The sequence below is a fragment of the Coturnix japonica genome, chromosome Z (assembly GCF_001577835.2).
Source record: "Coturnix japonica isolate 7356 chromosome Z, Coturnix japonica 2.1, whole genome shotgun sequence".
NCBI classification, from domain to species: domain Eukaryota; kingdom Metazoa; phylum Chordata; class Aves; order Galliformes; family Phasianidae; genus Coturnix; species Coturnix japonica.
In genome coordinates, this window is record NC_029547.1 from 42,327,998 (window position 1) to 42,353,191 (window position 25,194).

At 41.5% G+C, this 25,194-nt stretch overlaps 1 protein-coding gene across 3 annotated transcripts in view; it reads right to left on the reverse strand.

Moving 5' to 3' along the window:
* FER (FER tyrosine kinase) overlaps nt 1-9,781 on the reverse strand; it is a 151,624-nt gene extending 141,843 nt beyond the window's left edge. Inside the window, exon 1 of one of the 3 annotated variants that reach the window (XM_015849442.2) lies at nt 9,664-9,762. The gene's annotated coding sequence lies outside the window, so the exon portion shown is untranslated. Of the gene's footprint in view, nt 1-6,740; nt 7,252-9,663 lie in introns of those variants that run through there. The other 2 variants (XM_015849444.2, XM_015849443.2) reach the window with 2 other exon arrangements.
* Between the last annotated feature and the right edge of the window lie 15,413 nt (nt 9,782-25,194).

The window sequence follows — 25,194 nt, forward strand, 5'->3', positions numbered from 1 at the left end:
CTCCATATCTTTTTTGTACTGAGGGCTCCACACCTGGACACAGTACTCCAGATGGGGCCTCACAAGAGCAGAGTAGAGAGGGACGATCACCTCCCTATCCCTGCTGACCACCCCTCTCCTGATGGAGCCCAGGATCCCATTTGCTTTCCGGGCTGCCAGAGCGCACTGCTGGCTCATGTTACGTTTCTCATCTATCAGGACCCCTAGGTCTTTTTCAGCCGAGCTGCTCTCAAGAACAACTCCTCCCAGCCTGTACAGGTGCCTGGGGTTCTTCCGGCCCAAGTGCAAAACCTTGCACTTTGCCGTGTTGAACCACATTAGGTTCACCCGAGCCCAGCTTTCCAGCCTGTCAAGGTCCCTCTGAATGGCATCCGTTCCCTCCACCGTATCGACTGCACCACTCAGCTTGGTGTCATCAATTGCAGCCACTGCCATCGAACTGGACTAGTGTGTCAGCCACACCAAAACAAGATCAAAATACCCCACTAGTCTTATCTTTTTGTTTCTCTTTTTTGTTGTTGTTTTAATGTTTTAGGAAAAAAATTTAAAACTAAAATGTTTTGTTACTTATACATTATCAGCAGTGTGTATTTTGCGAGGGCTGCTCCAAAAGTAATGTCTCCTATTTTATTATGTGGGTCATTGGCATCAGAGGAGGACATAGGTGGTATGACAACAGAGGCAGAACCTTCCTATCAGTATTACATGACATGTTGTTGCTGTGTGACAGATGGCAGCAGAGGAGCAGCCTGACAAAATGGTGTCTGACTTGAAGTCTGTATGAAGCAAAGGTGGGTCACCGAATTTCTCCATGCAGAAAAAACTGCACCGACTGATATTCATTGATGCTTGCTGAACATTAATGGAGATCAAATAGTGGATGTGAGCACAACAGAGTGGTAGATTATGTGTTTCAGTCTTGAGTGAGTCACCTCCTCTGGTTCAGATTTTAATGAGTGCAGTATGCAGGTTCTTATTCATCACAGGTGAGAATGCATAGCTAATGGTGATGACTATGTTGGAAATTACTGTTTTGTAGTTGAGATGTGCTCTATCAAATAGGGTTATTGTGCTCTTTGTATCAGTGGTAGTTACCACAGAAATAAATAAGAGGCATTACTTTTGGAGCAGCCTACCTGTATGTGGCCAAAGACAATTTCTATTTACTACATGCAGCCCAGGCAAACCAGAAGTTGGACACCAAAGGGAGGTGGAAAGCAAATGGATGAGGCCAGACTCTTCTTGCTGGTGTGAAGCAATAAGACAAGGAGTAATAGCTAAATCTTGAACACAGAAAGTTCCATACGAACACACAGAAGAATTTCTTTATGCTAAGGGTGGCAGAACACCGTAACAGATTGCCCAGAGAAGTTGCAGAGACTTCTATGGAGATATTCAAGACCCGTATGAATGTCTACCTATGCAACCTATTGTAAAGCAGCTACTTTAGCAAGGGCGTCAGGCTTGATTGTTCGAGGTTCTTTCAAATCTCCGCAGTTCTGTGTGTGATTCTCTGTGTAATACCCTGTTTGCTTCAGTCTCCTATCAGGCAGCTGTACAGAGCCATAACGTCCCCCATTTGCCTTCTCTTGTCCAGACCAAACAGTCTCCTCAGTAAATCCTCATACCTCGTTTTCCAATTCCTTCACCACCTTTGCTGCTCTCCTCTGTACACAGTCAAGCAACTCAATGCTCTTCTTGTGGAGAGGGGTCCAAAACTGAACAAAGCACCCAAGCTTCAGTCTCACCAATGCCATACATATGACCAGGATGACACTGACATTCTTGACACCTGGGCACACTGCTGGCTCACTGATTTTCAGCAGGCTGACAACCAGCACCCTCTACCCAGTTTTCTGACAGTCAACTTTCAAGCCACCCTTTCCCAAGCCTACAGTGCTGAACAGGGCTACTATGATCCAACTTTATTATCTTCTCCCTGTAGCCCAACATTAGACTGAATTTCTCCCTGAAGCCAAAACAATTAGACTAATGGTTTGCAATAGATGACGATACAGGTCTCTGTAAGAGAAAAATAGTACAGTTTTGAGTATTTATCATTCATTGAAAAGAAACTCAGAAAGCAATACAGTGGTGGCTGCTACTTTCCTCCTTCATTATACTAACGACAACCTTCTGGTTTATTAAACATTCTCCTTAGTTAACTCAGAGTTCATTCAGCCTTCCCAAGGTCACTTATTTCCCTGGCACTGTACCACATTACATGTAGATCAGCATCATGGTACTTCACACAGGAAACTAGCCCATAAGAAACACAAATCTAAGAACGGAGTCCCTTCCTCACAGCTGATTTTCCAGACTCTTGCACTGCAGGATATAAACCATATAATGTGATTTGATAAAAGGCACTGCCTGAAATTTGCATTTGCTGTAACTCATCTGAATAACTTTACTTTGTATGTTCCATATCCTGAAAGATGCTTACTGTGATAACTCTTTCTTTTAGATGAGATGAAGTGATTCTCACTATAAGGGCAGTCACCCAAAAGACAGATGATTGAACCAGGCATTTGCAACTTCTCAAATATTGTTCTTGCAGTGCAAATTCAGAGGCATAACAGATTTTAATACAAACACCTTACAAACACACATAAATCATCAGGAAACATAGAAAAAGTTTTTCTACTTTTTCAGGTTCAGTCAGTTTTGCACAGACATCATCATCCTTCCCAGTTATAAAGAACACTGCTGAAACGCATTATCTCATTTGAAAATGTATAAATGGACAAAGCTTTAATTATGTTTACTTATATTACAGCACACTTGATGTTAGAACAAACTGAGACAGGTTGCGGACATTTAACCTCCAGTGTCCCTGGAAAAAAAGATGCTGAAGTGCACAAGAACAGTAAAAAGCATGCAGAAATGCTTGATGTGGAAATGTGTTTGCACACATAAGACTCAGCCTAATTGAGCTTGTTACAACAGTAGCTTGTTAGCTTTCTGTGTGTCAAAAGTATCCTTTCCAGAGAGGAAACCAAGCAGCTAATTTTTTTTTTTATTCATGAAACCAACATTCTTCAGAACACAGAACCACTGACAGTGACTCTACAGAAAAAAAAGAGGAAAAAATAAGAAAAAGAGAAAAAAAGATAATAGAAATATTTGTATTTCTTTCAAGAATTATTTAAATCCCTTCATGATTTCTTGCCTTACTATTCTCTGGGTCACTTTAAGAGAATTTCACTAAGTGAATCTTTAAATCTGAAATTCCAATTTAATCAAAGAAAAACCATGCATTAAGACACGACCCACCCTGTTGCAATAACTAGTAACAACCATCTGTTTAAACAGCTAAATCTGTAATGTCTTTATGGACCATGCTGCAGACACAATCCACATAAGCTGTTCATATTCTTATTTTAACCTCCAGTGGAAGACGAGGACTTAATAAAACTGAGATTTCTGATCAGAGTCAAGCGTGCAATCCTCCAATTAAAAAATAAAATAAAATAATAATAATAACAAAATTAAAATTAAAAAAGGCTAATTTGGACAAATTACTTATTCTCATATGTCAAATAATTTTCTTAATCAGATTTACTCAACACATTTACTGATGAGGGATTTCCCACTCCCACTTTCAACATTCACCTAGTGCAAAAGTCAGAAATGGTCACAGAATCTTTCTTACAAGCCTTTAATTCTCTACAGTTTCTCAACCGCACATTTCATAGAATCATAGAATGGTTTGGGTGGGAAGGGACTGTTAAGATGATCTAGTTCCAATCCCCCTCCTATAGGCAGGGATGCTCCCTTCACATACTGCAGAGCTGCTGTAAGGTCTTCTTGGAGACTTCCCAGCCTGTCTTTGTAAGAGAGCTACTCTAGCTCCCTGATCATCTTTGTGGCCCTCCTCTGGACCTGCTCCAACAGTTCCATGTCCTTGCATTGGGGGCTCTAAAACGGGATGCAGTACTCCAGGTGGGTGTCTTATAAAGGGGCAGAATCACCTCCCTCTGACCTCTGGGCCAACCTCTCAAACCTGTCCAGGTCCTTCTGGATAGCATCCCATCCCTCTAGCATATCAATGGCAGCACCCTGCTTGGTGCTGTCTGCAGACTTGCTGAGCGTGCACACACAATCCCACTGCCCATGTCTCCTACAAAGACATTAAATAGCACCGGTCTCAACATCAGCCCCTGAGGAATGCCAGTTATCACCAGTATTCACATGGGCATTGCACAACTGACCACAACTGGCCACAACTGAGTGCAACCATCCAGCCAATTCTTTATCCAGGGAGTGGTCCATCAAATCCATTTCTCTACGACTTTCAACTGCTGACTTCCCTGTACATTTGCAAATTAAGCATTTCCTTTTACCTGCTCAGCTTCAGTTACCTCATCCTTTGTACTGAATTGGTAAACAAACATTTATACTTTGGAAATGATGGAAAGGCAACTCTCCTTCAGAAAAAGTTCACCACTCATAGTGTTCTGGTTTTTTTGTTTGTTTTGTTTTTTGGTGTGCATGTTTTTAAGCACATAACAAACTCACACCAACAAGAAGCACGTGCGTGTCCTGCTTCCAAACTTTTAGCTTTTTGTCAGTAGAAGGGCACTCCAAAGCTGAATGATTTTCATTGAAACTGGTTACACTGGTAGTGTACTAGATAACTAGTCACCTTATTTGCTGCACTCCCCCCCCCTCCCCCCTTCTCTGGAACAAGTTTTGTGGGAGCCTATCTTACATTAATGAACATCTCCAAGAAGAACCACTGCTATAGAGTCAGATATTCCCTGAAGGGGAAAAAATATAAGAAAAAAATATTCAAAGGCTCTATCTTAACAGACCTGGTGGCAGTATACTACACTAACTTCATTATTTTAAAAACAAAAATAAAAACCTTGCATAAATTTGCATGACAGATAAGAGAGGCTTTAAGTACTCAAGGACTAAGCAGATTAATACTAAGATCATACTCCTAATTGTTCACATGGTCACCAATGTAAAACTCATTTATTCAACACCAGCTGAAATATTATTAACATGTTACTTGTCTGAGCATTAAACGCCAAATATTCAGTAAGCTTATTCCTGCCTTTATTAAGTACTCAGAAAATAATATTCATAGTACTCCAGGTTAGTCTGCTTTGCTCAGAGAAAAAAACAAACAATTTATTATTGCCATTCTTAGTACAAACTGCAGACCGTGTAAATATGATAACAATGTGAGTTTCGATATGCTGTAAAAGTATGGAATCAGATTTTCCAGCTTTTCTAAAGAAAAAGTCATGCATAAACAGAGCTGAAGAAAAGCAGCAGAACTGACAAATCAAGTAATGAAATTAAACAATTTAAAAAACTGAGGCTGAAAATCTGAATGCCACCCTCGGTGGAACACACATTATGTGATCTTGTAACTACCACCCCCAATAACTGCCCAACTCATTTATTAGAGGATGGAGAGCTCTGGGGACGATTCAGCATTCTGTCAGAGAAGCTCATCTCCACAAAACCATCATGTTCATTGCCATAATGTCAGGTCTCCCAGTTTCTAAATGCACAGTTTCCAGGAACAAATGATTTGTGATTAATACACATTAATATTACCCTGGATTCCATTTCTTCTTCAGTTGAAGACTACTTGCATAACAGTAAACAATTCACAAACTTTTCATGGGTTGCCTCTATTTAAAAGATAATTGATTTTTCATTAGGCCTTAATTATGGTAATTTATTATGATGCTAAGTATTAATTTCTTCATGCCTCAGCTCCTTCAGCAAAAATAAACAGCTTCCAAAACCATAATATGAAATAAAGGCTGGAGGCACTAAGATTTTATGATGAAAATTACAAAAGACCTTGTGAAAGGACAGTCTCCAAACCAAGATCTGAACACCATGTAGAAAAATGCTTAACATTATAAGCAATTAAGTAGTTATTCATTGTGTATTTTCTATACTGGCACCTACTGAGACCATAGTTCCAAATGGATTACATTATCATGAAAGCAGTACTGTAAAGCACATCCTAAATGACATTTTTACTGTAATAGTAGAAAGCTTCGTGTGATTGAGTCAATACAGAGCTATGTGACAGGAACGTCTCAAAAGTACATAACTACTGCTATTATACAATATTCAGCCAAACAAGAAACTAAGTGCAAGTCTTGGCCCAAGTAATACTTCTGCCCTCAGCAGAAAAAAAGCACGATGACACCAGAAAGCCTAACGAAATATCCCTGCTGCTCAAGGAGAAGCTCACAACACAGACATGACTAAGCAACCAGAACTATGTCCTCTCAAGCTGATTAATACATCTGGGAGATGAGGAGCTCTGACAAACCAGTACCCCTGGCAAGAGAACAGTCACTAAGCCACAGAACAGCAAAGGGCCTGAGGAGCTGTCTCCGTGCTTGGCTGTGTCAACTACACGTGTGTAGTGAGCCAGTTAGTAACAAGCTCAGATGTGGGAAAGAAAACTGGAAGCTGAAGTTAAACCATTTGGCACCTTCCATGTAGTGCAGAAAGGCAGTAATGGAGTAATGCACAGGAGATCGGTGACCATGGTCAGAGATTTGAAGTAGAAGATGAAGTACAATTCAATCACTCAGATTAATAACCACACTGAGCACAAACTTATCAGAAACTTATCATCAGCGAAACACCCTACACAGAGAAAATCTAAACTGCTTCAGACTCACTGCACTTGAAACAAACCTAGCTCTGCACTTGAACTTGTCAAAATAATTAATAAAAAATTACAGCGGTACCCTGAAATGTGATTTCATGATATGAGATGATGGCGATCCAAATTCCTTGTCACAAGAAGTTGTCCTTAAAGAAATAACAAGTAATTATAGATATGCCCTGCATGTTTAACACTTACAAGACTTCCTCTACACTGCACACCACGCACCACCACACATGTACCTCAAAAATACAGGTAACTATCCTCTCTTAGAATGCAAAAACGAAGTTGTGAATTCCATTCATTCTCAAATCTTCCCTAAGACACTGTAGCCACCTAATGCAGAAGTAATACAGCAGAAATGCGCATATTTACACACACAGTACTTTAAACCCTTTTACTCCTTCCTTAATTAAATGCCAAATAATCAACCATTCCAAGTCTCCCCCTCCTGTGTAACAGTCCTCCCTGCTCATGTTTCCTAAATCTGTGTTTAAAAGGCAAGTACAAGAGGGCAGCCTCCTTTATCTCCATATTGAGAGGGCGTAAACAGTTTACTTTCTGCAGAAGTGAACTTCAGCTCTCCCCTTGCAACTCCTCCTCCCTCCCCTCAGCCGAAGACTCCCCCTTCCTCTTCCAGACCCACTTCCCACACAATGAAGAAAATCCCCCTCCCTGTGAAGCAGTGACCTCATGCAGCTCTCCCACCTCCTTGTAAGGCACAGTGCCGGCCAGCTGCCAGCCCAAGGGCCAATAGGACGGCCCACCTCCCCTTGCAGCAGGCAGGAAATGGGGTCTCTGCACAGGCACAGCACAGGCCATGGGAAGCCTGCCTGGGGCTGGAGCCTAGGCCCAGCCTGCCCGTTGTCAGCAAACCCTCCTGCATGCTTTGTGAAGCACCAACCCAGGCACAGAATGCCTTCAGCAAAGGAAGTATAACTGCAGTACCTGCTTGCAGTGCAGCACACTCACTTGCTCTTGCTTCCCTGTGATCAGCTTCCTCCTTACAGTGAAGCACATGTTCACTTGACCCCCTCCTAAGGAAGACTGCCCACTTTTCCTTCACATCACCCTGCCTTATAATCCTTCCATCACCTGCCCAAGCCTGTGCTCAGTCAAGTGACACAGAGATTTCAGATGTGCTTAACACAGCAGTCCAAACACCAATTGAAGGAGAACATTCCTGACAGATTCAGTAATGAATGAAATTGCGCTTGTGGGGAAGCAGGGAAGGCTCAGGCTGCCCTGAGAAGCTGTGGATGTCCCATCCCTGGAGCTGTTCAAGGTCAGGCTGGATAGCGCCTGACTGTGAAGGTGTCAATCCTGCCTGCATCACAGAGGCTGAAATTAGACAATCTTTGAGGTCCCTTCCAACCCAAATCATTCCATGATTCTGAGGGTCTTGGTGATAATTAAATCATAAAATCATAGAATCGTTAAGGTCAGAAAAGAGCTCTATGACCATCTAACCCAACTGTCAACTCATGCCCTTCAGAGGCACGTGTATATGTTTCCTGAACACCTCCAGAAACAGCCACTCCATGACCTCCCTGGGCAGCCTGATCCAATGCATTACTGCTAATTCTGAGAGGCCTTTCCTAATATCCAATCTGAACCTCCCCAATACAACATAAGGCATTACCAAGCTTTTGGTCAGTCAGAAAGGAACCTTGTACGCACAGGGCTTCATGTATACTGTACCCTTATTCTTCTTATTTCTTATGTCTTTCCCTTCTAAAAGTACCCCCAAAGCCCAGCTCCTCTGGGGGTAACACTGCACAACTGGACATTCCTAAGTTGCTGCACCACTGACAACGTGCCATAATAGATCAAAATTGAACTAATTAAAGGAGGAAACGGGTATTTGTCACACTAACAGTAATCATTACCATAACTCATCCCACAACACGTGCATCAGTAGCAATCTGTTTTGTCTGCAGACTGATTGCACGTATCAACTTCCAGCCTCCTGGCACCTCCCAAAGACTCGCACACGCACAGCTCACTGCGTCAGTGATCTCTGCTGGAAAGCACACCTTTACTGTGTATGACCTCGTCAGTACACTTAAAATAACACCCATTAAATTCTTTTGGTCTTGAAAATCAAGAGTTTCAGATGTGGCCCATGTTGCAACTAGTTCAAAGATGATGAAAACAAGATAAGGCAGAGCATCAGAGTTACTCTGAGGAAGTTTGTTAAAGAGCGTGGGAAAGTTATGTCACATCGTTGGGAGGTTCCACTTCCTTTTTCTCCTGTTACGATAACAGAAAACGGGTTGTTGAAAGGAGCAACAAACCCAGAGGTGTCCACATTGGTACATTCAATGGAAAAGTAGCATTCCTGCATGGAAAAGAGCAGGTAATGCCATTCTGCACACTTGCCGTGCCCCCCAAGATGCCAAGCCCAGGAGCTGACACACTTATATCTGCCTGGAGCATAAGCCCATCACACACACTGCGGCCTTAAGAAGCGCCTGCTGCGCCCTCAGGACTTAATAAGCCTCCAGCCCTCGCGGCACCCCCGGAGGGGCACAAGGCGAGGTGGGCCTGTTCGCTGGGTGACACGGCGGAGCGGCAGTCGCTGACCCTCGTCTCGCGACAGGGCGCTGCCCTCTTCCTGTCCGCTGCGCCGAGCTCGGACCCCCCGTTCCCGGCAGCAGTCCCTTGGGCGGGGGCGGGGATGGCGCCTCCTGCCTCGCGGGGCGGAGCCGCCGCCGGGCGGGCTGGAACCGGAGCCGCCGCCCCGCACCGGGCCCGGGGAGGCGGCCGGATGCCGCCGCAGCCCCTAAGGAGACAAGCGCCAGCGCCGCCCGCCCCGCCCCGCCCGCAGGTGAAGCCCCGCGCCTGGCCGGGCTGGGCCGGGCCTACCCGCTCCGCGTCCCCCTCCCCGCGGCGCGGCACGGCTCGGCACGGCCGGGCACGATGCGGGCAGCCGCACCCCAGGGCCCGGCGCTGGCGGCGGGGCGCGGGCAGCAGCGGCGGCGGCGCACACGGCACCCACCTACCTGACAAGCCGAGCCCCTCACCACGGCGGGCGTCACAACCCGCAGCACCACGTGACACACGGCGGCGAATCAGCTCCCGCCTGCCTTCTCCCGCTCAGCCACTCCTGGCGCTCTCCGCCTCCGGATGACGCTCAGTGTCTTGCTGGCCAATCAGCGACGGAACATGCGCCACAGCTGCCGCCCCTCGGCTCAGAGCGGGGCGTGATTGGCGGAAGGCGGGGAGGGGCGGGACTGGAGCGGCGGCGAGGACGGGGGCAGGGGGTGGGTTACCCCCACAGTGCTGTGGGGATGGTACAGGGCTGAGCTGACCTTGGGGGGGGGGAAACGGCCCTCGGGAGCCAGGCAGCTTCGAGAAGTGCCTGCTGAAGATAAATAGTGTACATAAGTGAGTCTCCTTCTCTGGAGATATTTAAGACCCGCCTGGATGCCTACCTGTGTGATGTGGTGTAGGGAGCCTGCTTTGGCAGGGGGGTTGGACTCGATGATCTCTAGAGGTCCCTTCCAACCCCTACAATTCTGTGATTCTGTGGTGTTTATTTGGTAGTTTGTTGTTTGGTAAATGAAGTAGTGTCGTGCAAACGTATGCAAGCTTGTTTGAAATATAAAATCGCAACTATTAATTGAATGTGCAAAGCATTACAAGTACATCAAATTTTAGCCAAAACTGACAGGTTTATTCCTACCAGACTGAAGATACAGCCCCCTGTTTTCACCGCCCCAGACTTCTTGTTCTCCACTCAGCGCAATGCATGAATGCCCTGTTCTGCCCCTCTCAGGAAGCAGAGGAGCCAAACTGAAGTAAATCTGGTCAATGTCACTACCTTGGATCTGCTCGTTTGGACAGTGGTAACACAGAAGCGTGGCTTCAGACCTGGCTGCAAAACACAGAGCACAGTGAGTTCCTGAGCAAATGTGGTCTGAGTGGTTCCTGAGGTGCTGTGGTCTCTGGTACAGCACCTCAACGTCTGCCAGGCAGATTTCTTCCTGGTCAAACAGTGGAGCATTAGCTGGAGCAGTAGTGTCCATCTAGGAAAATTACATGAAGAACTCAGTGTAGTACCTTGCTTCTGTCTTCACCTCTCACATTATTCTTTCTCTGTGAACTCACACTTTGATTTCTGCTAGCTTCCTAATTACTGGATGGTTTTCAGTCATTCTGACCCTAGAATAGACCTAGTCCTTCTAGAGTCCTCATGAGCCTAGAAATCCCAGGGAGTTTGCTTCCTAAGTAGTAGAAGTTTTGTTCTACTCAGTCAAGCTCTAGGTTTCAGCAGTCATTTTCTTTTTGTATTTTGATTGTTTGTTTTCTGCAGTCTTCTGGTACGTTGCCAGCTCATAGTTCAGTCAGCACATTTTCATCATTTTGAAAGCTTCCTCTCTCCCTTTATCTAATTTCTTTGTTTATCGCTCATTGCCTAAACTTCCTGAATGCTACATACAAGTTGTCTGGTTTCTGCTGCTGATACTCATTTTCAAAAGCCTTAAAGTTATTCTCAGGAGACAGATACTGTAGTGTTACATTACTTCAAGAATGACAGCAACTTCAAATTATACTACATGCCTGGAAGGGAAATAAAAATGTAGGAAATAGAGAGAAAGTTCCTCATTATCACTCCTTCAAGATGCTAAATTAATGTGGAAGTCACTGCAAAATTCAACATCAAAAATAATCTCATGGATACAGTTCAGAATTCTATTATACACAAGTAGTAGCACAGAAAATTAGTTACAGAGGTAGAATAAAATACTGCAAGGAGATGTCAGTGAAGGATAAAAATAGAAAGAAAAAATGTCTGGTAATCTCAGGTTTTTGACCAACAGGGCTTCTTAATCCCCGAAAACAGCACGGTAATTTTTCCTGTTAAGTTGGATTTGCTGTGGCTCCTTGATGAGTTAGGCATAAATGGGTATTTTCTGTATTATTGTGCATCTTAGGCGGGGGGGAGGAAAATGGAAGGGAGGGAAGTAAGGAGGTAGGGAGGGAGGGAAGGAGGGAGGGAGGGAGGGAGGAGGGAGGGAGGGAGGGAAGGAAGGAAGGAAGGAAGGAAGGAAGGAAAGGAAGAAGGAAGGAAAGGAAGGAAGGAAGGTAAGGAAGGAAGGAAGAGGAAGAAAGGGAAGGAAGGAAAGGAAGGAAGGAAGGAAGGAAGGAAGGAAGGAAGGAAGGAAGGAAGGAAGGAAGGAAGGAAGGAAGGAAGGAAGGAAGGAGGGAAGGAGGGAAGGGAGGGAGGGAGGGAATTATTTTACTATTTTACTTATTCTCTCAGTATTTACTATTATTATTCTTATAACAAAATACTATAGACAGATTTTAATACCTGCAGACACTGTGGAAAGGCACTGGAGCTTTTGTGTCAGATATAGATTGCTGTTACTTCCACTATTATGAAAATGCATGAAGTTTACTCTTATTCTTCTGTTGCATAACTAGAGAATAGCATCATAAAACCTAGGCATGTTAAAGCAATAAAATGAAGACCATGTGAGTGCAGAGCAGAGCAGATGAACTTCTTCTCACCTCTGCCATAGGCATTCTACTTGAACAGACCTCTCTCTCTGCCTCAGTATTTCTGTCTGTAAAAAGTAACGTTAATACTTTCCTTGAGGGATAAGGCATAGATTATCAATATTTATAAAGCACCTTCAAATTGTTGTATGGAAAAGGTAAACAAATGCAAGCACTAATGCACAGAATAAGTATATTTGAATTATTTCTATCACTAGTAATGAAAGTCTGATTTTCATATTCTTTTTAAAGATTGTCATGATTACTTGATAGTTTTCTATTCTCTACCCTTCTTTTTCTCCTACCCCCTTTTTGTGCTTCATATTTTGAATTTCAATGTCTGTTGCTATGACAACACCACGATCTGACTAGTGCTGCCTTCAGACCCTTTTCAAGTCTATGCTGTGTTATTTAAAACCACACATTTTGTGTTTAATGTGCCTGGAGATTTCCTCAGAGTAACCTGACAGGGTTTTCCCAGTTTTAAACCCTAGTAACTTCTATTTATTGCTTTTCTGTGCATCAACAGATTAACTTGAATAACTGCCTCCCTTGGGCATGGTGGCTAAATAGAAGATAGTGGGATTTGCAGAAGAAAACACTGGTCATTTATATGTGAGATATATTTCCATATATGTGTGTTTACATACACAGGCAGGCAGGCACATGTACATATGGGCATACTGACGCACACCGTTTATTAGTTGCAATAGTTGTGTGCAAGATGGACTCTGCAACAAAACCTCTTTGAGAGAATTCAGACTTTCAGCTTACTAACACCAGGAAAAAAAAATAGATGCAAGCATGTTCTGTTTAATTTTAAAGATGAGAAGAAAAACTCATCAGTCAGAATGGAAGATTACCAATGACTTGAGAAAACTGAAGGCATGATTCACTCTTATAAAGAGCTAGTGCTTTTTGCTAATGCTTGAATAGAAAACAAGCACGAAATGGAGAGCCAGATGTAATCTGTTGCTAAGGACAAGCAATTCAAATCTCCAATTTCCTAAGGCTGTTTAAATTCCTGATAAATTTACAGATGTTATCAGTAATCAGAGTCATATGATGCAACCTAAAAGGTAGTCACAGATATACTTCTCAATTCCCAGAACAGATATAGCTGTAGTCTGAATCTGGGATGTAAATGATGCACTGCACCAGTTAGTAATGAGAGAGGGAGCCAAAGTGGTCAGAAGCCTTGTGCACATTCTTGTGCAGTTAGGCCAATTAAAATGTCATTTACAGAGCTCATGTAAAGTCATTACAGACACTGGATGCTTATTCTTAATAGGCAAACCCCAGTTTATTTTGTATGTCAGGTGACATCATGGACTGATGCACTGTTTTCTGGTTTTGTTTTCCCACCTTTAGTTCTATGGAGCAAGCATTGCTAACCTGCAATATTCTCTTCCTGAAAAAAATAATATATATATGCAGATATATATTTTTTTCTTTTTTAATTATAAATATATAATTTAAAGATCCCCTTCACTTTCTGATTTAAAAGCTAGTCATTACTCTTAAATTTAATGTCTCAGCTAAATGTCTCTCCTGGAAAGTCGCAGGATTTTTATTGTGCTTCTTAGTTATGTAGACTGGAGAAAGGTGTGGATGTTTATGATTCACATGGTCCAAAAAAACCACCTGGTCAGTAGAAAATAAAAGCACTATGAGTCTCCTGTTGATATTTTCTCTCAGACTGTAGATTCATGATGTGAAGTCTGCAGGTAGAATAACTTAGATCAGTCCTGCTCCTTCTACCAGAACTTCCAGCACCAGGTGTTCCTCTCCTTACATCATGCTGTTCCACCACTTCTGCCCACAGACATTCAGAAGTTTATACAGCAGTTCTGTGAGGTCGACAAAGGAAATGACCCAACTTGGAAAAAAAAAAAAAAGTCTCTTCTAAATAGATTCTACTCTTCTAAATAGATTCAACTTACATAAATTTTTGTATTTGTTCACTGCTATGTCTACTCAGATAGGAAAAAAAGTATAGTTTCACACATGCTTAACTATGTTAAATGCTCACTGCACATATAGCTTTATAAATGGATGAAATAGCTGTGTTAAGAACAAAAGCACACTGAAGTAGAACTACTTCCAGGTAATCCTATCTCTCTCTCACATTGTGTCTTCCTTTTCTCATGCTGCAATGTATTACACTGCCCTAGGTCAAACTGACATGGCTATAGGTGGGATTACCTTCTGAACAAAACTGATAAGCATAAATATAAACAAAGCAAAATAATCTTTAAGATAGGAGGTTTCAATCCATGAACTATATGTTGGGCCTTTGCTTTAAGACATCATTTTTCTTTTGATGCATGATGATTAATCCATCTGAATAGTTTATTATTGTGATTATGCCTGCTGCGGTGAAGGGTACTAGTCTTTCTAAAATGAAAGCAGCAGCTGAAGATAATTCTTCAGGAGAAGATGATGGTCAACATCTTGATTACCTGGCAAATCTGCAAGAAGGCTGATAGGACACAGAAGGGGGAGTCTGTAAGATTCGTTCCTCTTATGTGTCTTTTCTGAGGAGAAGCATTTAGGATGAGGAGTGTATAAACTGGCCCAAAGCAACATGGTGAGTTGACTAACCTGACAACTTCAAAGACTAATGATGAGGAGAGGTCATAGAATCATAGAATTATAGAATACTTAGAGTTGGAAGGGACCTTTGAAGGCCATCTAGTCCAACTCCCCTGTTATGAACAGGAACATCTACAACTAAATCAGATAGCCCAGGGCCTGCTCCAACCTCACCTTGGAAGTATCCAAGGATGCCTGTTTGTGTAGTCAAGTTCGTTTACATATATTTCATCCTTTGTCAAAATGTCAAAGACAATTTTAATATTAAATCCTGTTCAGAGACTTTTCAACAGCTTCCCATTTCTGTACTTTTTTTTTTTTTTTTTTAAACTTTATTTTTCTTTTTCCTGTGTGGAATGAGAGTTGCTCTGCACTTTAAATTTTGTTTTTGCATCCCAAATGCAGGTCAGGGAGAGAGCTGAGGTATTACTGATGCTTTGGTGTCAGAAAAATCATATTAAAATCCTGTGTCTTTCCAGAGCAGATACATCTTGTTCAGCAGTATTTTTCATTACCTTTTTATAACATGAGAAACCCCACATAATTGCATGACACGCAGCAGGAGAACGTGGGAAGAGACAACTCCAGAGTTCCCAAGGAAGGAAAAGTCCATTTTATCATTATTGACATTGAAGCTCTTGGGGAGAGACAAAAGAACTTTCTTTTCAATATTTTTAAAATAGGAAGGGAGAGAAAGAAAGAGAGAAAGAGAGAAAGAGAGAAAGAGAGAAAGAGAGAAAGAGAGAAAGAGAGAAAGAGAGAAAGAGAGAAAGAAAGAAAGAAAGAAAGAAAGAAAGAAAGAAAGAAAGAAAGAAAGAAACCAAAAACCAATCCCAAAAAACAAAATCAAAGAAAAGAAATAAACAAATGAAAGAAAACAAGATAGACAAGAAAAGACAAGAAAGAAAGAGAAAAGAAAAGAGAAAAGGAAGGAGAGAGACAGGCAGGAAGGCAGGAAGAGGGAAGAGCGAAGAGGAGGAAGGAAGAAAGTAAGGAGAGGAAGCCAGGAGGAAGCAGCGAGGAAGCGAAGGAGGAGGAGGGAGGGAGGGAGGAAGGAGAAGGAAGAAGGAAGAGGAAGGAAGAAGGAAGGAAGAAGGAAAGGAAAGGAAAGAAGGAAGGAAGGAAGGAAGGAAGGAAGGAAGGAAGGAAGGAAGGAAGGAAGGAAGGAAGGAAGGAAGAAAAAATAGATTTCTTGGGTTTAAATGCAAAATTTTCTGCAGCTATGTGCTATTATTAGAAGTATAACCAGTGGGTTAGCTCCTGGCTCTGGAAATTCAGTTCATGCTTCCTGGGGTGTGTAATGTAATACTGTAATACTGGTCAGTCAGTAAGTCTTTATCAGACTGTACCACTTCTCTACAATTTAGATAGTTGCAAGAAGGTCTACACGGTCGCTTAAGGATGAGTGAGTGTGCACACATTTTTTAAAGAGTTCTTTGGTCAGCAAAGCACACTGAAACCATCAGTAGGATTTTCAAATGAGAATTTTATGGAACAGCTATCATTATTCCATATAGTGGGAGGCATTCCCTGTAAAGTACTGCTACCTTATATACTGAAGCCAATGTATATCAACATAAGCAGAGTGGTAGTACATCCAGTGCCCAAGAATATGAATTCCACAGCTCACAACAATATACACCAAATGCAAAACAGACAGATATCCATCTTCCAGTTTTGAACTTCGGCAGGTAAAACTGTAACAGTGTCTTTTACTTTTGCCCTTGTCTCATCAGTTAGAGTAAATCAATTGTGCCCTCTAGAATCCAAAGCACTATAAGACAAGCTGAGTTGCTTCAGATTCACTGCTTATGAACATATTGTTTGCTTTGTTTCAGAAATATGAATCTCATCTCTGTTTTATCTGTACAGTGTGTGATGATAGTGTTTACTGTAATACACAAGCCTTCTTCCTGCTCTGATAGGTATTCTATGATTACACTGATACGATTTTAATAGAACCTGCTCTAGAATTGCTACTGTAACTGTAAAGAATAAAATGTCTGTCGCTTATCAACATTCCTCACATGCTGTTAAATGTGAAGTTACAGAAATTGCTTGGATATTTTGTATTAAATATCTGGAAGATTGTTGGTGTTTGTTTAGCTAAAACAAACAATCAAAAAACCTTTTTCAAAGACAGAAAATACAATTTTGATCTGATTTATTATGATCTTTTTAGATAATCAAGCCAACACATGGAAAGACACATTTTACATATTTATCTCTCTTTTTATATATATTTTATAAATGCAACAACATGCCCAGCCTTGAAAACAGCATGTGGGAAGACTGGCCTTGTTGCACTATGGTGAGTTTAATTATTGTATAAGACTTTGAAATGGACTTTCATATGAAATATATAATCCAGTGGCACCTTTTCTATGGATTATCCAAGCAAGCATTTGTAAATATCATCTGATGTTATTATTCCATCTCAGTTCAAGCAAGACATGGAAGCTTTACTATCTTGAACCCCCACTATGTGTGAACTTCGGAAGTGTTTGTCACTGTGTGACAAGTTTAGGTGCCTTATCCCGATAGTGCCAATTTAGACACATCAATTTAAGTATTTTTATATAAATGTGGACAGCTGGCCTCCTCAAAATGTATTTAAGAGTCGAGGTGTCAGGTCACAGGGAGAGCTAGGTGCTTTTTAAAGGCCAGTGTCTCCCCAGGAGTCCTTGAGTCAAAGAGAATTTAAGAGAGCTCAATGGCCAGCCCACCTCTCCCACCAGGGAATCAGCAGGGTGGGTGGAAGCTGCTGTATTTAGGATGGGAGCCACAAGGCCACGACACTTCATAAATCTGTGAGGATCAGGCAGATCCAAGATCAAGCCAAGAGGTTAGCCAGCAGGCCAGCATCTGTAAAATATACGGGCAGATGTGCAGCATTCCTAATAGTCAGAAGTCTTGGGCTAAACTTAATTGGAACTTCTGTTCCCATTGGGAGGGTGGTGCTCCACCATGTGGTTGAGAATCTCATGGAGCCCACAGAGCCAGTGGGGAAGAACACAGGAATAGATGAACAGAGGCCTTTTTCTGAGGGTCAAAGAGAAAATCTGCCTCATGTGAAAGAAGGTACAAACAAAGCAGAGAGAGTACAAAGAAGTTTTTAGGAATTGCAGGGAGAAAACTAGGCAAAAGTCCAGCTTGAACTAAACCTGGCCAGCATAGTAAAAGAGAACAAAAAGCTTTTTTACAAAGATATTAACAGATAGAGGAGGGCTAATAATCTTCAGCCTTTACTGGTGGTGCAGCAAAAAAAACATGACTTCTGAGGATAAGGAAAAGGCTGTGATTCTCAATGCCTTCCTTACTTCTGTCTTCAAAAGTCATACCAATAGGGTATGACATCCATAAGGCACTCTACTCCCTGACCTGGAAGTCTGGGATGGGAAACAGAATAAACTACCCACAGTTCATTTGGAGATAATTAGAGACGTACTACTCCAGCTGGACCATCACAAGTCCATGAGGAAGGATGGGATCCACCAAGGGTGCTGAGGAAGCTGGTGGCAGTGACTGACAAGCTGCTTTCCACCATCTATAAGCCACCAGATAGGTCCAAGAGGATCAGAGGCTAGCCAATGTGACTCATCTGTAAGAAGGGTTGTAAGGAAGATCTGGGGAACTACAGACCTGTCAGCCTGACATCAGTGTCATGGAAGGTTGTGGAACAGATTACCTCATGTGAGACGACATGGGATCACACCCAGCCAGCATGACTTCACAAAGGGCAGGACATGCTAGAACAACCTGTACTCCTCCAATGATCGAGTGACCTGACTGGTAGATGAGGAAAAGTCTACTTAGACTTCAGCAAAGCCTTTGACACTGTGTCCCGTAGTATTTTCTTGGGAAAGATGGCAGCCCACAACTTGAGTATGTACATTCTTTCCTGGGTAAAGAGCTGCGTGGAGGGCTGGGCACAGAGAGGTGAAAGGAGTTAAATCCAGCTGGTGACTATTCACAAGTGGAGTTCCCAGGCGTCAGTATCGGAACCTGTACTGTTTAAAATCTTTATCAATGAGCTGGATGAGAAGACTGAGTGGCGGGGAAGTTCAAGTTGGATATGAGGAAAATTTTCTTCTCCAAAAGAGTGGTTAGATACTGGAATGGGCTACCCAGGAAGGTACTTGAGTCACCGTTCCTGGAGACGTTAAAGAAATGTTTAGATGTTGTAATAATGGATGTAGTTTAGAGAGGAAATATTGGTAGTAGGTGGACAGTTGGACTAGATGATCTTGGAGATCTTTTCCAACCCATGATTCTAAGTTTCTATTAGAAAATCTATTCATGCACTCAGTATCCTAGCAGCAGGTTACCAGGAATTGATATTTGAGAGAGATGGAGACCCTTTCTGTGGTCTTCTGCTTAACCTCCTCTGGTTTGTCAGTATTTCTTGTATTAGGTATTCAAAACTGGATGCAATATTACTCTAAGTGTTCTTCATGAAGTGTGGCATAAAGCTGAGTAGGCCCTTGCCTTGGTCTGTGATTGAGCAAGTGATGTCCGGGTTGATGATGGCTTTCTTTCTTGCCCAGCTGTACAGCTGGCCTGTGCTAAGCTTACTGCATAGCAGGACCTCCAGGCGTCTTCCACTACTGCAGATCCCCAGTTTTTTTTAGTTTTTGCAGCCATAAAAGCCTAACCTGGATATAGGAATACTGCAAGAGACAATGTTTAAAGCCAAGCCAGACCTGGAATATATTTAGTGAATGAAGTTGAAAACAGCAAAGAGAAAAAGTAGTTCAAAAGTTTAAGGATTAGGACAAATGGATGTTGACCAAGGGAGCTAGATTCTGTCTATGTTTCTGTTGTGCGGATCTTACATGGTGTTAATGTATTAGTAGCAGTTTTGAGAATCATGACTCTGATATTTCCCTCCTTTAGAGTACCTGCTGTAGCAACTTTAATGAGTATATTTTAAGATAAGTCTTTGTATGCAATTAAACAAAGTTGTAATAAGTTTATTACATCCCCTGCAATCCTGTTTTTTATTTCTTCTCTACAGAAATAATTTGTGTAAGTATGAGCAGTGATATCTGTCCTTTCTGTATTTTTTTTTCTTCAATTTTTTAAAACAATAGCACTATCTAAAAATGTTTCTCACAATCGTTTTGAAATGCCACATGAATATTTACTTGAAGCCAGCTGTCACCAGATGGCACTACAGAAAATATGGTATAACTTAGTGCAAGCCGGAGAGTCATATCCATCCCTAATTCCATATCTACTTGGTAGCTGGATTTGATGATAGCTGTATCCTTAAATCCAGGGAGAAATCCTTTGTTTTTCTTGAGTTTCATTGCTTACTTGGCACAAATTGGGTGCCATGCATAATTGGTGTTGAGTCTCACCAAAAAGCCATCTGAAAAGTTCATTGTTTATTGTGAACATCTGTAACAATTCTTTAGAAGACCTGTAAAGGCTTGTGGTAAATGCATCTGGTTTTTGTTTCATTTCTCTTAGCCTGTCACTGGCGGAAACTGTCAGATAGCTACACTTGAAAATTATCTGATAAGCTGAATTAAAAACAATCACAATCATAAGTACTTTCCTTACTGTGAATTAACTAATTGAGTCAGAGTTTAGATTTAATGGGCATAAGGTCATGAAGCTTCAGGTGGCCATCAACTTGGATGTCTCTCAAATTCCAACTGTTCACCTTCAAAACTGCTTCTTTTTGTTTAGTTGGTAGCCATTCTTTTGATTTTTGTGCAATACTACCTGCACTTTTAAGGAAATTAAATTTAATTAAATGAAATTTTGCTTAGAATCTGGCTCTTAGTTTCACAGAATAAATGCCTCACTCTCAACTGAGCATTAAGTTTTTAAACTTTCTGCTCAAACTCCCAGGTAATAGCTATGAATTCTGGCATAAACCTCTGACTAAGACTGTGTAAATCATGCAGTGCTTTCCAGAATACTTTTGAGATTGGAACACCTAATAATAAAGTCATCTAAATTTATATAGCATTGATCATCCTCCAGAAACAAAAATACTATAAAAACTGTGCACTCAATTGTCTATTCCTGACTAAAACTAATAGTAATACAGTCTGTATCTGTGGGTAAAGTCATTTATGGTAGGCCACAAAGGTGACATTCTTAGATATGAAATCCTAATTCTACCTAACTCATAGGATAGGCTTATACTGATATATTTCTTCTTATATTTTTGTCCTGTGCTTAATACTGCTTGTCGTTATTCTTGGACATGATTTGTGTGTGAAAATATTTGGAATCTTCTCCATCCTCCAGCAGGTGGTTTACTTGTAGACCATGCTTGGGGATATGTGGCTATAGACCTTATGAGAACAGCGGCAGTCCTTCTGTGCTGGTTGGCCTCAATTTTCAAAAACATTTCTGTGTTATATTTAATTTATGACTGTATGTGAGGTTTCTTAGCTTCCAAAGACCTCTTAGCATAAGTTGCAGTATACCTCATGGTGTTTCAGAGTACATTCACGTCAGAGTCTAGGGCATGAAAAAAGGAAGAAGGTTTCTTTGCATATTTCTTCTAACAGAAGCAATGACTTATGCGCACTGAAGAGACCTAAAACTTAGCCCTTGCCAAGTTGGTTATCCCAACTACTGATTTCCTAAATATGCCCGAGGTTCCTTACAACTTGTATTAGTCTCTGTCATAATTTGCTGACTCTGCAGCCACTGGAGCACATCAGTGTGTGAGCAGAAATCATACCATGTACTCAGATACTAGACATTACATGAAGCATTCGTCATACACAAATTGATTTGATATGATGCTCAGGATTGCTGATGTGTTACAGGGTTCCATCTGAGGGCATGTAATAACAATAGAGATGGTCAGGATGATCATAAGCTGCTCAGCTTGGACATAGCCGAGTCAGAAGCATTTACAGTCTGGCCCTCATCTGTTAATGAGGCTGCTGGTCACTCCAGCAGCTGGAGGCTAAAGTATATGAATTTTTTTGTAAAGTCCCTTTGTCCATGGATGTGCACTGGGACTATTTACAAAGGTGCCGTAGCACTGGAAATTCTAAGTAAAGAAACTTAATCTCATATATCCAGGAAGCATCATTAGTTCAAGTTTTACTACAAGCCATTTGTGCAACAAAAAGATTTAATGTAGTGGTTTGCTATGAAAACTTGGAGAATTTGCTGACTTCCTTGTTAATGGATGAGGCAGCAACCTGGATGTAGGAAAATCAGAGCAACTTCAACAGTAATGAAAGTATCAGGTTGATTTGAGAGAGGAAGGATAGGGCACCAAATCTTTGGAACTGGAAGACCAACTGTAACAATGGACATGACTATAATCTCTATTATCTATCAGGATATTATCTATCAGGATAGCTATCAGAAGGAATTAAGGTAGGTAACTGTTATTTTTTCCCCCATAATAAGCATTAAAAAGTTTATCAGTATATAAATGCAAAGTACTCAAATGTTGGATTTGCTGGAATTATGTTGTCCACCCACCCCTTATTCCCTCTTTTTCCAGTACACACTTTGAGCTTGGCTTTAATTAACTAATCACACACACTTTTTTCCCTCCCAGGACTCGTCTCCTGCTGTGCACAATATACAGATAATGCTCGCTGAATGAGTAACTATTTAACATTTTACTTCTTTGTTATTGTTCAGTGTATGGTCCCACAACACATTTTTAAGTTCTGCTCTGAAGACAGAATTTTTTATTTCCTCCTGGGCTTTTCTGTAGTGCTCATCACTATAGAGGCTGAGTGCTTTACAAATCTTAATGAATTTGTCTTCAGAGCACTCCTATGAGCTGAAGAGGAATTATTATTCTAATTTGACAGAGAGAGAACTGAGACAGAATAAATTAGAAAATATCTACTAAAATATCTACTTTTTTTTTTCTTTTTTTTTTTCTTGACAGCCATTTTGAGGCCCTTAGGAGATGATTTTTCAGATAGTTTAGTAGTGTGTGGTATAGTCTACATTCTCTGACTGCTGACTATGTTGCATGTGTCAGTCTAAGGTTTTCAAATCACAACAAGCTGCCAGAAAGTAAAGCACAGAGCAAGTGACCACTTGCTTTAAGTACTGTTTAAGTGATTTGATCTATGCCTAGTATTACACAGGTATGTGACAGAAAGAGAAGAATAGCTATTCAGAATACCATTTGATTCCACTACGTATTCATTCCATTACGTATTCAGACACTGCTTCTTCTCATGTAATTTCTATTGTGCCCACTACTGCATGTCTTCTAACTTCTGCAAAAGTAATGTAGCAATTATCCTGCATCTTACTCTGTATAATTCTGATATGTCCCCAGAACAAGACTATCCAGAGGGCACAGAATAAGGAAAAAATCCTACTGAAAAAACAAAACAAACAGACAAAAATATTATAAAGCAAAGACAGAAGAGAGATGTGACTAGTATCCAGTATTGCTCTACATTATGTTTGCTATGTTTTCGCATGTGACCTCTTTTAAAAATCAGGAAAAAATCAACACCAAGCTCTGAACTGTGTTTCATCACACAGACAGTCACCTGGCTCATGCCAAATCTTTATGCAGCTCAGATATGCACTGGAGGAACACAGTCTTTAAATAGTCTGACAATGAGAAGGATTTGTGAGGGATTTGCTGGCAGCCCACAGGTTCCAAGATCTGGAAATTTTAGGAATTAGTTTTGTTTCTAAACAAGGTGGTGCTACTGTGAGCTGCTCTTTTGCAAAGCTGGATTTCAATTGTTTTCTCTGTTGTCTATGGGAGTTCTGATTTTGTAGCTTTGTTCCCTTTTTGACTAACTTCCAGGAGATGGGCAGCTTTCTGCCTGTTCATAAATCTCCCTGTCTTGTTCAGTCATTTCTCTTCTCTAGGAGCCCTAAGTAAAACTTAGGCTCTACAGGAAGACCTCATTTTCAAAAAAGGCATACAAAATACAAAATATTGTCTCAATGTTGCTTTTAAAGTGATTTCTATGTGCTCAGTAATCCATTTGTTGTACTTCTATTAGATACATTATAATTCAAAATAAAATTGTTCCTGTGTTGTTTAACTTAAACCGTTTTTTTTTTCTACTGATAAAAGAATTTGTAAAAAAGAAAAGCATCTAAAAGATTACTAACAGCAAAAAAATGTATGTGGATGTGCCACACTTTCCTGAATGGACTCAATAAATCACCAGTATTTACTGTGATTTTCTTCCCCATGGACAAAATGGGGTATTCCCATTCTTTAATCCACAGTTTTCATTGTCTAACATGTATGCTGTTAACATTATTACTGCGTTTAATTCCTCAGATTTGACAAGGTCAGATGATAAAGTTGTATGGTTTTCTGCACCTTGGGAGCAGCTTTATAATGGGATCCTGACCTCAGTTAGGACCTTGTAACACTATTATAGTTCCAGTAAATAACATCCAAGTGATAGCAATATATAGCACATTGTGTGTGTGTGTGTGTGTGTGTGTGTGTGTAGGTCTGCAACGACTCAGCTAAAAATCTGTTTGCTAAGTTGTGATATAAGTGGATTTCAGCATTTGGACTGGATGATCATCTGTGTTCCCTTCCAACCTTGCCAGTTCTACATTTCATTTCTTTAGGACTCATAGGCTTACAGACTATCCAGAATTGGAAGGGACCCCCAGGGATCAACAGCTGGATCACACAGAACCACCCAAAATTCAGACCTTGAGAGCATGTCCAAATGCTTCTGAATTTCCATGGGCAGCCCACCACCCTCTGGCGCAGACCCTGTCCCTCACCCCCAGCTGCCCCTCCCCTAGCACAGCTCTGTGCCATTCCCTCAGGCCCTATTGCTGCTACACAGAGCAGAGCTCAGTGCTGCCCTCCACTCCCTGTAAGGTGCTGCAGCTGCCATCAGGCCTCCCCTCAGCTCTCCTGCTCTGGGCTGAACATACTCAGCTGCTCCTCACACATCTTGGCCTCTAGACCCTTCACGACCTTCATGGATCTCCTTTGGATGTTTGTTGCCTGGGAGAAGAGGCCAAACCCCTCCTCATCACAGTCTCCCTTCAGGAAGTTGTAGAGCGCAATGAGCTCCTGGTTTATTCTCACAGAGACCATTCCTGCATCACCTTGATACCAAAATCCTACTACTCAAACCATCATGCAAAGAACAAATACACTGCATAGTAATATGGACAGGCATATATATTTATGCGTATATTGTCACTGTGTCTTGCAGGTACTCAATAAATGCCATTTATTGTCACTGAGTTATTAAAAAGAAATCCCACTGTCATTACTGTAATGCTGGTTTGCTTCAGTCTGAAAAAGTAGATGATTATGTGAGTCAATAGGCATGGTAACATCTGCAGAATGGTCAGTCATTTAGAAGAGGAGCAGCACAGGAAGACATGACGATTAATGCATGCAGTGAAAAGAGGCACCTAACAATGCTTCTTTCTCGCTGCTTTCTCACTGATTTACTCTTGATTTTATT